The sequence below is a fragment of the Acipenser ruthenus genome, chromosome 4, assembly GCF_902713425.1.
Source record: "Acipenser ruthenus chromosome 4, fAciRut3.2 maternal haplotype, whole genome shotgun sequence".
In the NCBI taxonomy this organism is placed as follows: domain Eukaryota; kingdom Metazoa; phylum Chordata; class Actinopteri; order Acipenseriformes; family Acipenseridae; genus Acipenser; species Acipenser ruthenus.
The window spans coordinates 24,012,907-24,027,091 of NC_081192.1; positions in this window are offsets into that span (position 1 = coordinate 24,012,907).

A 14,185-nucleotide genomic window follows, 5' to 3' on the forward strand; every position below is an offset into this window, starting at 1 on the left:
AGTTTGTAATCTGCCAAATCTCTTTGCACACAATATACATTTCTGAAAGAACCAGGTTATGCAATCAGAGAATGCTGTTTACAAGAAAATCCATTGTCACAGTTAAAAAAGACAGTTTATATACTTGTTGATTGCAATCAATTGAACATTAAAATATTGTGGTTTATATAGTTTAACTATCTAACACTGTTTGCACAACATGCAGTATAGACAACTACTGCAAACATCCTCTTTTTAAGAGTGAAATCTAAAACTAAAGATTGATTAAACCTTAAAGTTTGCTCATATGGTTTAAAAACATTTCGCTTACCCACTCTCACTCTTACAGAGAACATAAAATAGAAAAAATAAGACAATCAGATGTTATTCCAATGTAATTATTTTGGAATTCATATTCATTTCGAGGTTACTATGATTAAAGGTTAGTGTTGCCTTGCCCAGAGCTGTTAATCAAATCCATCTCATTGGATATCAATTGGTTTGCAATATGGTGGCTGAGCCGGTCCAGGGAAGAATGTGAAGACCCTGTTGTGCTCAGAGATGTACCTATCTTGGTAGTACCCTCCCAGTGAAGAAATAAGAAATACATTGGCAAGCAAGAGTTATATTTGCTATGATATTCAGGTAAAACTGCCTTAAGAACTTACCTAGAGTTGCTGTGAGAGCCATGACTATAAAAAGAGTAGAGCAGGAGTGTTTAGCTGCGATTGTCCTGCTACACACCCTGTAGATGAAGTGCAGGGAATCAGACCTGTTCTCTGGAATTGGGCTGGCATGACAGGAGAAGGATCAGGCAGGACTTTCACTTTTTTTAAATACAATGATCAAGTATGGCCATGAACCTACAGCTATGGATAAAAGTATTTTGCATCACCTAGAATTTTGGGACAATTTAAAAAAACAAAAAAAACAAACATAATTTAGATGTTTTATTTTACATCATGTAGTCAAAGAAACTACAAAATGATATCGCAAAAGTGATAAAGTGATATGTAATTCAATATGTTAATGTAACATTATTCAGCAGGTTTCATTTTTTATGAAGCAAAATTACTTAATTCTATAGGGTGATGCAAAACCTTTGGCCATAGCTGTAGGTTTTTCATACAGTATATCCATCAGTATTTCAGCAGAACGTTATCAGCTTACATGTTATCAAGAGGGAACAAAGGTCAACTTTAATAATGTATTTGGTTACTAAACTGGTGGTACAGAACGGACTGTTATATAAGTAAGTAGGCTTGCTCTGTTTTCTACCATGAAACCTTTTGTTATTATATAACATGTTTAGCCACTTTTAGTTTATAAGTAATTTCTGACCAGCTGACAGCACACCATGATTGAGTGGGGGAAGATATTGGTATCCAAAGCAAACAACAGGAAAGTGGAATAGGAAAATAAATATTGCATTATTGCTAATTTAACATATAAACACATAACATTACTCTAAAAGGTGATTTGTTCCAGTATTTTGTGAGCCCCTAAAAAAATAAACGTTGTAAGTCTACAAAATAAGCTCTCCTTGGAAGCTGCATCTTTTTCTTGGAGTCACTGTTGCATGAAAGCAAGCTCCAATAACAGAAATCAAATGCTTCACTGCCCTCTAGTGTCATGTTTCTCATGCAGAATTTTGCAGACCCTTAGCTAACATTCATAAAGAGCAGGTTCATTGTTAAATTATGAAATTCAAAAGCATATTTGTATTATTAGAAGTTCTGTTAATCGTTTGTGTTGATATAACTTCAGCTTTATTTAATGATTTAAATATTGCCACCCTAAAATTAAACACAAGCATAGTTAAGCATTGTTCTTGAAGCTGACACCCTGGGATCCTTCAAGAAGCTGCTTGATGAGATTCGGGGATCAATAAGCTACGAACAACCAAACGAGCAAGATGGGCTGAATGGCCTCCTCTCGTTTGTAAACCTTCTTATGTTCTTATTGTAAAGAATAGCTTTACGGTATGGTAAAGCATCAAGCATATTAATAAACATGGCAAACCAGGGTAAACTATGGGAAAAGCATGGTGAAACTGCAAAAATACAGTGAAAATATACTGTGGTAAACTTTTATAATTGTGTCCCTTACAATATATTCACACATGCTATAGTAGCATGGGATTCGCAAAGCCTAATGGGATGACAAACAGAGGATAGCCCACCCTACTGTGCTTGATGTTACTCAGAAGAGCAGGATGATCAATGGGATATGGGTGATTTTTTTTTTTAAAGTTCTCTGCTGAGCAAAAGATTATACATTGTAAATGTTGTTCTGTTGCTGATTTCCACTTTTCATCTCACTCCATCTCTATCTCTATGCTATCCTCTCTGCAAACCAGGCCCTTCCTGTATGAAAACATTACATATCTCAATATTTATATTTATTAAATGGTTACTTTATAGACTCAATTTTTTTCAAAATATTACATTTCTTACCATTTAATATGACATGGTATTTGTTCTGTATATTTTTTTCTATCGCAGTTTCAGCTTAGTGTGCCATGATTAATAGATACTAGGATTTTTTCCAGCCACTTCGTACTATTAAACAATTACTATTAAGGTGATGAAATGTGTTAAATATCCTATCTTTGTGCAATAAATGAAACCCACTAATCAGCTGATCAATTATTCATGATGTTGAGGATTTTGCATATTTTCTATATTGCTGCTACCTTATACTTATTACCACAGACGTGTGAGAGGTACAGGTTTTCTAATTGTGTGTTTGTATATATACTAATTTATATATTTATGTTGCATGTTTTAAGCACTTTATATATTGTGGAGGTAGGACATATTGAGCCCAATCAATCTATGCATGTTTCCAATAATTGCTGTTATTCCTTTTAAAGATTCCTTAAGTGTATACCCTGTTCACTAAAACTGGCATCTTTATTTTATTTGAAGATCTGTCCTGCTGCCTCTGTGAGCTGTTGTGACCTCCCCCTAGTGTTCATTCTTCATCCTGCACCCATCATTCCAGTCCTTAAAATAAGGTGGTGGCAGCAGGTTTTTATTTTGTATTAATTAATTCATGAATTAATGTATTTATTTAGACAAGCCTTGTTGGGCAAAATGTAGGTGTTGTTATTGTACTAATAACTGATTGGGTAACAATAAAGTGACATGCTTGAATGTCAACTATATTTTACAGTTCAATATGTCTACTACAGAATATATGCTATACTGTAGAATGTGCTTTTTTCAGCTTCCAGCCTCAGGGTCACTGGGACTGTTTGGCTGCTGCAAAAGCATGCAAAATAAGCAAGTCTGAAATGTTCTGTGTGAATGACCGTTCACCTGCTGTATATTGACTCATAATCTGGTAGTATGTCCACTCCTGTGTAGTCCCTTGAGATAATACACACTTTTTTAAAAAGAAGAAGAAACAAAGTAACAAGCTGATGAACTGATGAAACTTGCTAAGGACATTCCACCTAAATATTTCATGCATATATATACAGTAGAGAGAGAGAGAGAGAGAGAGAGAGAGAGAGAGAGAGAGAGAGAGAGAGAGAGAGAGAGAGACTCTCTTATCCTATTGTGCTGACATTTTTGCTAAACAGGACATTCTTTAGCAAAAGTTATTACAAACATCAGAATCTGGGGGTATCACCCTTCATTTAAATGTGCTTTATTTTGCTCTTATCTGCCCCCTATTTTACTGCATTTAATCCTGTACTTCAGAATACTGTAATCTGCCAAGTGTTTAACCTGTAGTACTTTGTATTTAATCATATCCTGATGTAACTATCACTATTATCTGCTGTATTATTGAATTGTGTTTTGTCACACTTGTACTTTGCTTGAACAAAAGTTATTGTATTTCTTGCTCTTATTGTATTACTTGTATTGTAACACTTGAAATGTATTTGCTTATGATTGTGAGTCGCCCTGGATAAGGGCGTCTGCTAAGAAATAAATAATAATAATAATAATAATAGTATGTCAGTACTGTGTCAAACTTATATTGTTACATGTGTTTTTGAGCTCCTTTTTCTCTGTATCAGAATCCACCTTGCATAATCTGTTAATTAACTTAATCAGCTTTTTCAGGCACTGGAAAATGCATTACAAAAAGTAACGGTAGTCAACTACAGTGGTTCCTGACCCTGGTCCTGGGGACCCCCTGTGTCTCCTGGTTTTCATTGTAATTGAGCTCTCAATTACTTAACTAAGACTTTAATTGAACTAATAATTAGCTTAAGTAGGCATTTTTAATTGTTCTCAGCTCATAAAAAGTTGCAGAGTTCAAGTTACTTGTACAATGGTATAGCTAACTTGAAATCTGCATCTGTTTAAGATCTGAAAACAAGTAGAAAGGTCTAATTAAGCAAATTATAAGTTCAATTAAAGGTTCAATTAAGTAATTGAGAACTCAGTTGGAATGAAAACCAGCAGACACAGGGGTCCCCTAGGTCCAGGATTGGGAAACCCAATCTACTATATTTAGCCCTCAGAAGAATACCCTTAATTAGAGATAACCACTAGATGGCAGTGTTTTCTAACTATTTTTTTATTACCATTCTTTACAGAAGAATATGGACATAAAGTATTCTTCGATCAGGCAAGACTTACCACTTAATTCCACTAACAAAAATGTCATTTAACACAATAACTTAATATCAGAGAGCATTGAGACCGTCTTCTGCAGTGTATTCAAGATGTGAAAAGTGCCATCGGTTGGTGTGAACAGGAGAGAATGAATCTGCACTGCAAATCTACCTCCCGACCAGGAAGGATGCTGGTACGCCTTCACAGGGATGGGAGAAAGGCGTAGCTGTAAGACTGCTAAACAACTCTATTGTGAACAGCTGTGGTGTGCGCAGCGATTGGATAAAGTGTGGCACCATGCTGATAAGGGGGATGAGTTTGGACAGTACGAAGGGGATGCAGCTACATGAGTACGTCCCCTTGCGCTGAAAAATGAATCAAGCTGCAGCGTTGCAGCGAACCACCCAAATATACCACAAGCACTGGACACTTCACTGGATACTTCACGGGACACTTTCCAGTGGGAGCACCTGCCTTTTTCCTTGGCACTGTGGATTGTTGTGTGTGTTTGTTGTCACTGAAAATAAACAGTGTTGTAAATAATCCCTCTGTTTGGACTTCCTCTCATTCCTGCACCACTCACACCCTGACAGTGGGGAACAAAAAAATCAAGTTAAAAGTGTTGGACTCAAAAATTCCACAAGTAAGAAGGTGTTGACTGTCAAAGAGGTGCAGCAGTTGTTAAAAGACACTCTATTCGTGTTGCTGGAATTTTTAAGCAACTTAAAACTCCCTTTCACTACCATCTAATCTCAGTTTATGGGACATAGGGTAATCCATGTTGCTAAATCAGTGGTACAATCATTAGTGGATGAAGACAAGCCACTGTCCTGTGATGGGATCAGAAGAAAGGAGATGTTTAATTTCATTTCGCCAATTAACCTGGTTAGTGTTTTTTTTTTTTCTTCTCCTGAGTGCTAACAGACCACGCTTGCATCAAAGCGAGCGAGCATAGGTGGGGAGGTACAGATGCTTTGTTGATAAATCCATGGTGCAATTATGTGATGTGGAATTAACAGAAGTTCCATTATTACCTAGTAACACATCGCAAAACCATTATCCCTTAAGTTTAACACCAAATAAAATCATACTAGATGCCACTGTAATGAAGTGATAACTACAGGACACATCAAGTTTATGCGGCGATAACAGTCTTCTGAGAGGATGAAATCCAAGATGGAGTAAAGGTTTTTCTACTAGCAAGGGAGACAAATGTCTCTTAAGTACACCTTCTTCTTTTTGCTGTAGCTGTTATGTCAGCTACAGTATGTGTCACAAGTGACGGTTTTTTAACTGCCTGTGTTTTTGTTATGTTTTATTAGTGAATCTGTTGTTTTTAAACTGCTGCTAATTCTTCTGTGCACTGTGACTGACGTTTGGGTTAAGCACTTTCCCCACAGTCAATAGGAAGTCCCGCCTTACCTGCCAGTCCAGCCAATGATAATCATGGGCTGACTATAAAAAGGGAGGACCAGGGACCAGGGAGGAAGAGAAGTGTTTTGGGAAGAAGCACTTAATGTGTCTGGAAGAATAGCGAGGAGACTGCAGTATTGGAAAGGAACAGCAGCACAGAGAGCACTCTTGGGAGCAGTCTAAGGTTGACTGCAGGAACAAAGGAACGGGTTTGGAGTTTTTGGGTTTTTTTCTATTTGGGACTTTGTTGCAGCGGGACTTGGTTGGGATATTTTTGTATGGATTTTTGTTTCTTTGGATTGTGTGTATTTTGGGGATTTTGGTTTATTATCACCTGCCACTGTTGGACTGTGTTCGAGCTACTTTATTTTGTGATAACGGGTTGGTGTAGAGAACTATTGACACTGAATAAATAGATTTTTATTTTGGGTAACTGCCTTGCTGTGTCTGGTTGGCACTCCTTGGACAATCCATTCCCCAGTAGAGTCAAGGTCGTGGTCCCGGGAGACGGCCAAGGGTCTGAGGGCGAGAAGAGATAACATTATTTCATTTGCACTTTAATCATTTCCAGAATTGCTCTAACTTATTAATATTTTTGTACTTTGCTCTTACCTACGCTGTAGTCCTGCCAGGACACACTCAAGGTCTGCCAGCGTTCTACTGACCGTTTGTCCCAAGGTTCGAGGTCCAGCATCCGGGTCCGGAGATACTTACCAGTCAGCGAGGAATGTCAAGGTCCAGCGCCGGTCTCCAGCGTGCCATGTTGGGGTTCCAGGAATGGCGACGAGAGAGAAAGGAGACACGCAGGGTTTGAAGATAGGCTAAGGGGAAAGTAACCAGAAACCCTGGGTAGAGGTGGTAATTCTACTTACCTGAGTGTACGTTTCCTGACGGTCATTTTCTTTGCCCCGCTCCTTTCCAGGTTAATCGAAGGTGTTGGGCGGTTGGAGGTCCGGGCGGTGGGTGTGGTGAGGTCCGCAGCGGGTTCAGGCTGCGAGGGAAGTGGATGTCGGGGAAAGGGGTCTCTTGGGACCCCCCAGATCTATCAGACTGATTCCTTCTTTTTGGCTTATCTGCCATTTTGGACAGTAACCTTTCCCCCCTTTTTTTAACTACCAACAGGAGGGGACTGCCTGGTGTGGTTTTTATTTTGTGTGGCTTTCTCTATCTCTTTTTTTTTTAAACTTGTTGCTGTGTGGTTTTTAGTATTCTATTTTAACCCTGTTCAGAAACAATAAATAGTTTTTACCTATCCAAGCACCTATCCTGTGTGTGTATATTGGTACCCGGGGATAAAAAGAACCTGCATAGAGGATATTACGATCTACTCGGTCATCAAGGTCCTTGTCCTTGCCAAACCCAAGGTGGCAAATTCTACAAGCAGGTTTACTACGGTTACCTCTGGTCACCCAACCCGTGACATACAGTGCCTATAGAAAGTCTACACCCACTTGAACTTGTGCTTTGGGTTGTTATCATGCTCAAAGGTGAACTTCCGTCCCAGTTTCAGCTTTCTTGCAGAGGGCAGCACGTTTTCCTCAAGGACTTCACTGTACTTTGCTCCATTCATTTTCCCTTCTATCTTTTTTTTTTTTTAATAAATTTAGTCGTTGTCAATTTTTTATTATTTTCTCCCAATTTCTAATGGCCAATTATTTTATTATGCTCAGCTCACCGCTACCACCCCTGCGCTGACTCGGGAGGGTGAAGACGAACACATACTGTCCTCCAAAGCGTGTGCCGTCACCCGACCGCTTTTTTTCACACTGCGGACTCACCATGCAGCCACCCAAGAGCTACAGCGTCGGAGGACAACGCAGCTCTCGGGCAGCTTACAGGCAAGCCCGCAGGCACCCGGCCCGACTACAGGGGTCGCTGGTGCGCGGTGAGCCGAGGACACCCTGGCTGACCTAACCCTCCCTCCCCCCGGGCGATGCTTGGCCAATTGAGCGCCGCCCCCTGGGGGCTCCCGTCCTCGGTCGGCAAAGGAATAGCCTGGACTCGAACTTGCGACGTCCAGACTGTAGGGCGCATACTGCACTCTACGCAAGTGCTTTTACTGGATGAGCCACTTGGGAGCACTTCCCTTCTATACTGACAAGTGCCCCAGTCCCTGCCGATGAGAAACATCCCCATAACATGATGCTGCCACCACCATGCTTCACAGTAGGGATGGTGTTCTTTGGGTGATGCACTGTGTTGGGTTTGTGCCAAACATAACGCTTTGAATTTAGGCCAAAAAGTTCAATTTTAGTTTTGTCAGACCACAAAACTTTTTGCCACATGGCTACAGAATCTCCTGAGTTTTTTTTGCATACTTCAAACAGGATTCAAGGTGGTCTTTCTTGAGTAAAATACAGGCCAGATTTGTGGAGTGCTTGGGATATTGTTGTCACATGCACACTTTGACCAGTCTTCGCCATAAAAGCCTGTAGCTCTTGCAAAGTTGCCATTGGCCTCTTGGTAGCCTCTCTGATCAATCTCCTTCTTGCTCAGTCATCCAGTTTGGAGGGATGGCCTGATCTAGGCACGGTCTTGGTGGTGCCATACACCTTCCACTTCTTAATAATCGTCTTGACTGTGCTCCAAAGGATATTCAATGCCTTTGATATTTTTTTATACCCATCCCCTGATCTGTGCCTTTCAACAACTTTGTCCTGGAGTTCTTTTGAAAGCTCCTTGGTGCTCATGTTTGAGTCTTTGCTTTGAAATGCACTACCCAGCAGAGGGAACCTAGAGGAACTGATGACTTTATCCTGAAATCATGTGAATCACTACAATTTAACACCGGTGGAGGCCACTTAACTTGGTGTGTGATTTTGAAGGCGATTGGTTATACCTGAGCTAATTTAGGATTGCTATTACAAGGGGGGTGGACACTTATCCAACCAAGCTATTTCAGTTTTTATTTTTAATTAATTTTCTACAAATTTCTAGAATATTTTTTTCACTTGGAAGTTGTGGGGTAGGATGTGTAGATCAATGGAAAAAAAACCAACTATTTTAATGTATTTTAATTCCAGGCTGTAAGGCAACAAAAGGTGAACATTTTGAAAGGAGGTGTAGACTTTCTATAGGCACTGTATGTGCTGCTTCTTTTCTAACTGCAACAGAAAGTGAAGGCTTTTGTGGTGTTTGTTTATTGAAACAGTATAGTGTCTTGTTATCACAGGATAACAGTATTTGGAATCCAGATGAAAGTGAATGTCAAAGACTTCCCCTTATTGAAAAAAAAACAATCAATGAAAGTCTAGTTAAATCAGTGAGATAGTTATTGCATTACATATCATTATTAATTGTAGCCACTCTTACTACTTGTGTGTTCCTTAGTATTCCAGCAATATAGTCATGGAAAATACCACAATGGCATGTTGATCACATAAAGTGGATCAGCATGTTTCTGTAAAACAGTGGTCTAAAAACAAATTGCAGGTGCTTTCTATTGACCGGGCAAAACATGAGCTGCTACGTAATCTTCCTTCACAATCTTGGAACCTGGATTATGCACTTCCATGCCAATGAATGGCTTCCTGAGTTCAGTTAAAATGTGCTGCTGAATTCTTTTGCTTCCCTGGTTTAGAGAATAATGTCCTTGGGCAGCAGCCTCTTCTCTCCTGCTGCACACTGACATACAATCCAGTACAGTTTATCTGGAGCTGGTGTTATTTGTGGTTGTAAGCAATGTGTACTTGCTGCTAGATCGCTTCATATGTTTTGTTTTCAGCAGACCACATCAACTGTTAAACTGTCCAGATGCCAGATGTTACATTAAGTTACATTCACCCTCCATTTAGTCAGCACTGTTTATTCTAGCATAAGGAGGTGGATTCTGACTGCCCAATAGCAAACCTTTCTAATTGTTTTCAGCACCCATTTTGATAGTGTTGTATTTAAGTTTTTGCGAATATATTTCAAATATAAGAGGTGCCTGACTTTTTAGAGTATCTGTATCCCAGAGTACAACTAAAACTAAGAAATCAATGAACACTGTCACGCTTCTTTAAGAAATGTCAAATGTCTGAGAATACCAATCCATATGTGGTGAAGATTAACTGGCAACAGATGGAGTTATACACCAACAGCTGGATGTGTTAAATTCATTCATTTTTTGAGTTGAAAATAGTTATCCAGGACCCATTAAGGGTGGCAAAAAATATTAAGATAAAAGATGGTTTCTTAAACATTTGTCTGACAATGTTTAAGTGATTAAATTAATGTTAAAACGTAAACTTGCTTTTTATATATATACAAATACAACCAATACACCTGGCTTTGTAAATCCTTGTTGAAGCATACTGAAGCCTGATTAGTCAATGTGACCAACCGTACAACACACACTTGACAAATTACTGGCATCAGATTGACAACAACACCTCCAATTTATTTCATCTTAATCATTTCAAACTTGAATTTTACCAAGACACAGCTGTCAATTTCAAGGGAGCACTCTTTACACACTGAAATTAACTGATCGCTTAATTATATTATGTGCGTAAAATCAGTGAATCAGTGACACACAGCTGAACATGAGACATATGAAAATCCTTGATCTCTGGAGGAGATCAAGTTTTCCTACAGTTTGAAAACGGTCTAAAGTATTGTGTCAATATCGAGTAAAGGCTCCTCTGCCGTTCATGTAATCATCAGGGTTACAACACTGATGAACATGATATCCTAGAAGGTCCCAAAGGTGTTCTATGGGATTAAGGTGTGTATATATTGCTGGCAAATCCAAAACCTCTGTAATCTCCTGCTCAAAATAATCCATGACAATCCTGGCAGAATGACAACAGGAATTATCTTGACAATGTTCTTAATATAGGGTTCAAGACCGTGTCAATGGACAATAGAGCTGTAAATCTGCCCGTTGGAAGAACAATAGGATCCATGTGACCTCCAATGCCAAAGACAACTTAATTAGATTAGCACCCTACCACCATTTCAGGTCTGTAATTTACTTTCTTTTAAAACCCCTCCGCTTTGTGTATGTCAGTTCAATGACCGGTGACATTGTCATCTCATTTACTATGGGGCCTAAGTGTTGCAATGTTAGCAAAGCAGCTCAAATGTTAAACTGTGTCACAGAAGTAGACTTGCAAGAGGTGAAGTGAGAGTAGCCTAATTTTATCAGTTTCAGACTCCTCTTATGAATGTGAATTATGTAGTGATGGATCTGATGTAGAGAGAGAAAACAGGGATTGTCTCCCATATCAATCGGAGCCGTATGTCTCCGAATCAGAAGGTTCAAACTCGGAGTGAGACTCCGACAACACCAACGTGGACGGACCAGAGGGACAGCAGATGTCCGCGGAGAATCAGCGTCTTGGCAACACGGAATGTTTAACATAGATCGATACTTAAAATATTTCATATTAACCATAATTGTAAAGTTATGCGAGTCCTTTAATTTACAATATTGATACATGAATTATTGATACTAGCAGAATAACCGAAAGCTGTGGATTGCTACTGGCATGTATTTAACATATCTCTCTCTATATACATATGTACAGTATATTAAGGATGTGCAAATCATAATGCAGAGATGTCAAAGGCTACGATTTGGCCGTAGCAGCTACTATTTTTTGGAGGTACTTCTTCAGTGCTACGTTGAAGGGGTACATATAATACTACGATTTTTTATAAATGAATACATGATGGATACTCCCTGAACGTTTATGAAATATTATTTCAATACCATGTTTTTTTGTTGTTTATTTTTTTAATGAATTAATGGTTCATAATACTGTATTTCACTGACAGTTTATTGTGGCACTGACATACTAAAATCTCTGAGTCGGGTTGCTTAGTAACCGATTTAGAAACTGAAACTGCTGCACAAAACTCTAAACAGTTGTTTTTATATTACCAAATTTATATATTACATTATTACAATGCACATTGTGCTTTTAAAGACCCTGTGCTTGCACTGTATTTTTTTCTGAAAAAAAAAACTAAAAACAAATTATTAGTTGTATAGCGGTAGTGTTTAATGCAAAACCCTATAAACCCTAATTTTATACATGAATACGACAATATCTGTACCTCCAAATAATAGTTGATTTCTGTTTATCACGGGATGGGATGGGACAGGATTTTTTTTGACAGGACAGGATGGGACAGGAATTAAAAAAAAAAAAAAGTTACGTGATCGGACGGGATGGGAAAAATTTGGACAGGACAGGATGGGACAGGATTGGAAATGATTACTCTTTCTTGGCATGGGATGGGACAGGAACATTTTTGACAGGACAGGATGGGACAGGACTGAAGTTTCATTCCTGTGTCAATCTCTAATTCACACCCAACACTAGGCAGTGCCGTCTTAAATTGTCAGCTATTTCCCAGCTGTCCATTCCTGACTGCTCTAGTCTTTCTGGGAAATGCAGTTTCTTCACAGTCAATTCAGGACTGTTTTAACCCTTTTATACCAAACCATAATATAGTTTTATCTTAGCACTTGATAATCCTATAATTATACTGTGGCAAATAAATAAATCGATTTTATTAATAACAATGAAAATATCCCCAGGTATTTCCACTGTTCTTAATTATACATACCCTCTATTTGCCACTAATATATATATATATATATATATATATATATATAGTGACCAAAATGGCCTTAATTCAGGTTTGTGCCCCTATAAAAACAAGACCCAGAACCTGACCTTGATTTTTTAGCGCTTTAGTGCACACTTTTAAATGATATGAATAAATCAAAAACAAAATAAACACCTAGCTCTTCTAAGCACTTACTACACATGTACAGGTCCCTGATTAACTCGCAGGACGGCTAAGACGTTTACCTGACATACAAACAAAAACACTCAGATTTACAAACAAATGGTTCACTGTCACAAAGACGGCCAGAGTGGGTGGCGTCAGACCAGAAGCAGGAAATAAACAGACAGAGACTTGTGGTTTGGTGGAGCTGAGCGAATGCTTTCGCTCAGCATTTAATAAACAGCACAGAAAATAAAAGGTTTGAAACAAAAACACAGGACACGGCACTTGCGCCAAAGTAAATAGACAAACAAAACGGACTAGACAGTGCACAGACAGACGAACAAAACACGGTGAGCAGATTTAACTATTCTTACTTTCACAAATACCTCCGTCTCCAATCCCGTTCTCCACTCACCGAACACCCAACCCCGACTGAATGCTACGTGTCTCTATATATACTGTTGTGCTGGGATTCAATTACTAATTAATTATTCACTTGAATCCCAGCACGTGAATTAATTCTGTGCAACCCCGTGCTCACATATTACATTTAACCAGCACATGAAGTGATTTGTGCCCTCCTCGTGCCTAAATACAAATCTACACTTTTTTAAATACACGTGAAACACAGACCCGTTTATATCCCGTGTACCAATGACTATACACCAACATTAACACACGCACGCAACATACAACACATAATATGCACACAGGGGCGGGGCACATTGCCACATTCACCCAGTAGCTTTTTTACACAGTATACGACACCCAATCAGGGTCTTCACACAGCACAGCCCTGAATGAACTAACTGGGGTTTATATGCCCCAGAGAAACAGGCTGGCTCTAATTTAACAATAATAAGGCCAACTGCCAAAACAATAAAACAATTAACAATTAATAATTAAACAATGAACACAAATTAAACAAGCTTAGGTTGGCAGGGAGGCTTTTAATCCTTTCCCTGCCACAAAACACACATATTTACACTTGCAGGGCCCCTGCCCTGCCACAATATATATCACATGTGGTAACAAAGTTACGAAACGTATTTCCAGCTTAATAGCAAAAACTGTCATTACTGACTTTATGAAGCAAAATTTGTTGATTCGTTATGGTAATGCAAAACTGGCCATAGCTGTAGACCTGCTTGTCTTTGTTCCAACTATGTTCTGAATCATTACATTGAATCAACTGGATCTGTGTTTAATCATTAATTCCAGTAGCTACTTGAGGAAATCATCAGAACCCATAATGTGTTTCTAACTACACTATTGGAGCCAACAGGTCTCCAAATAAGTAATAGAATATTAAAAACTAGAAGACGTTTCTGTATTCTTAACCTCTTAAACCAGGGGTAAGACTCCCCTCCTTGAGAGCCAGTCCACACCATATAGGTGTAATTAATGAAGATACAATATTATTTAAGATTGTTTTAATAGCTTCCACTTTAGTAAGAGAAATGACTGTGGTTGTTTGATAGATGTTC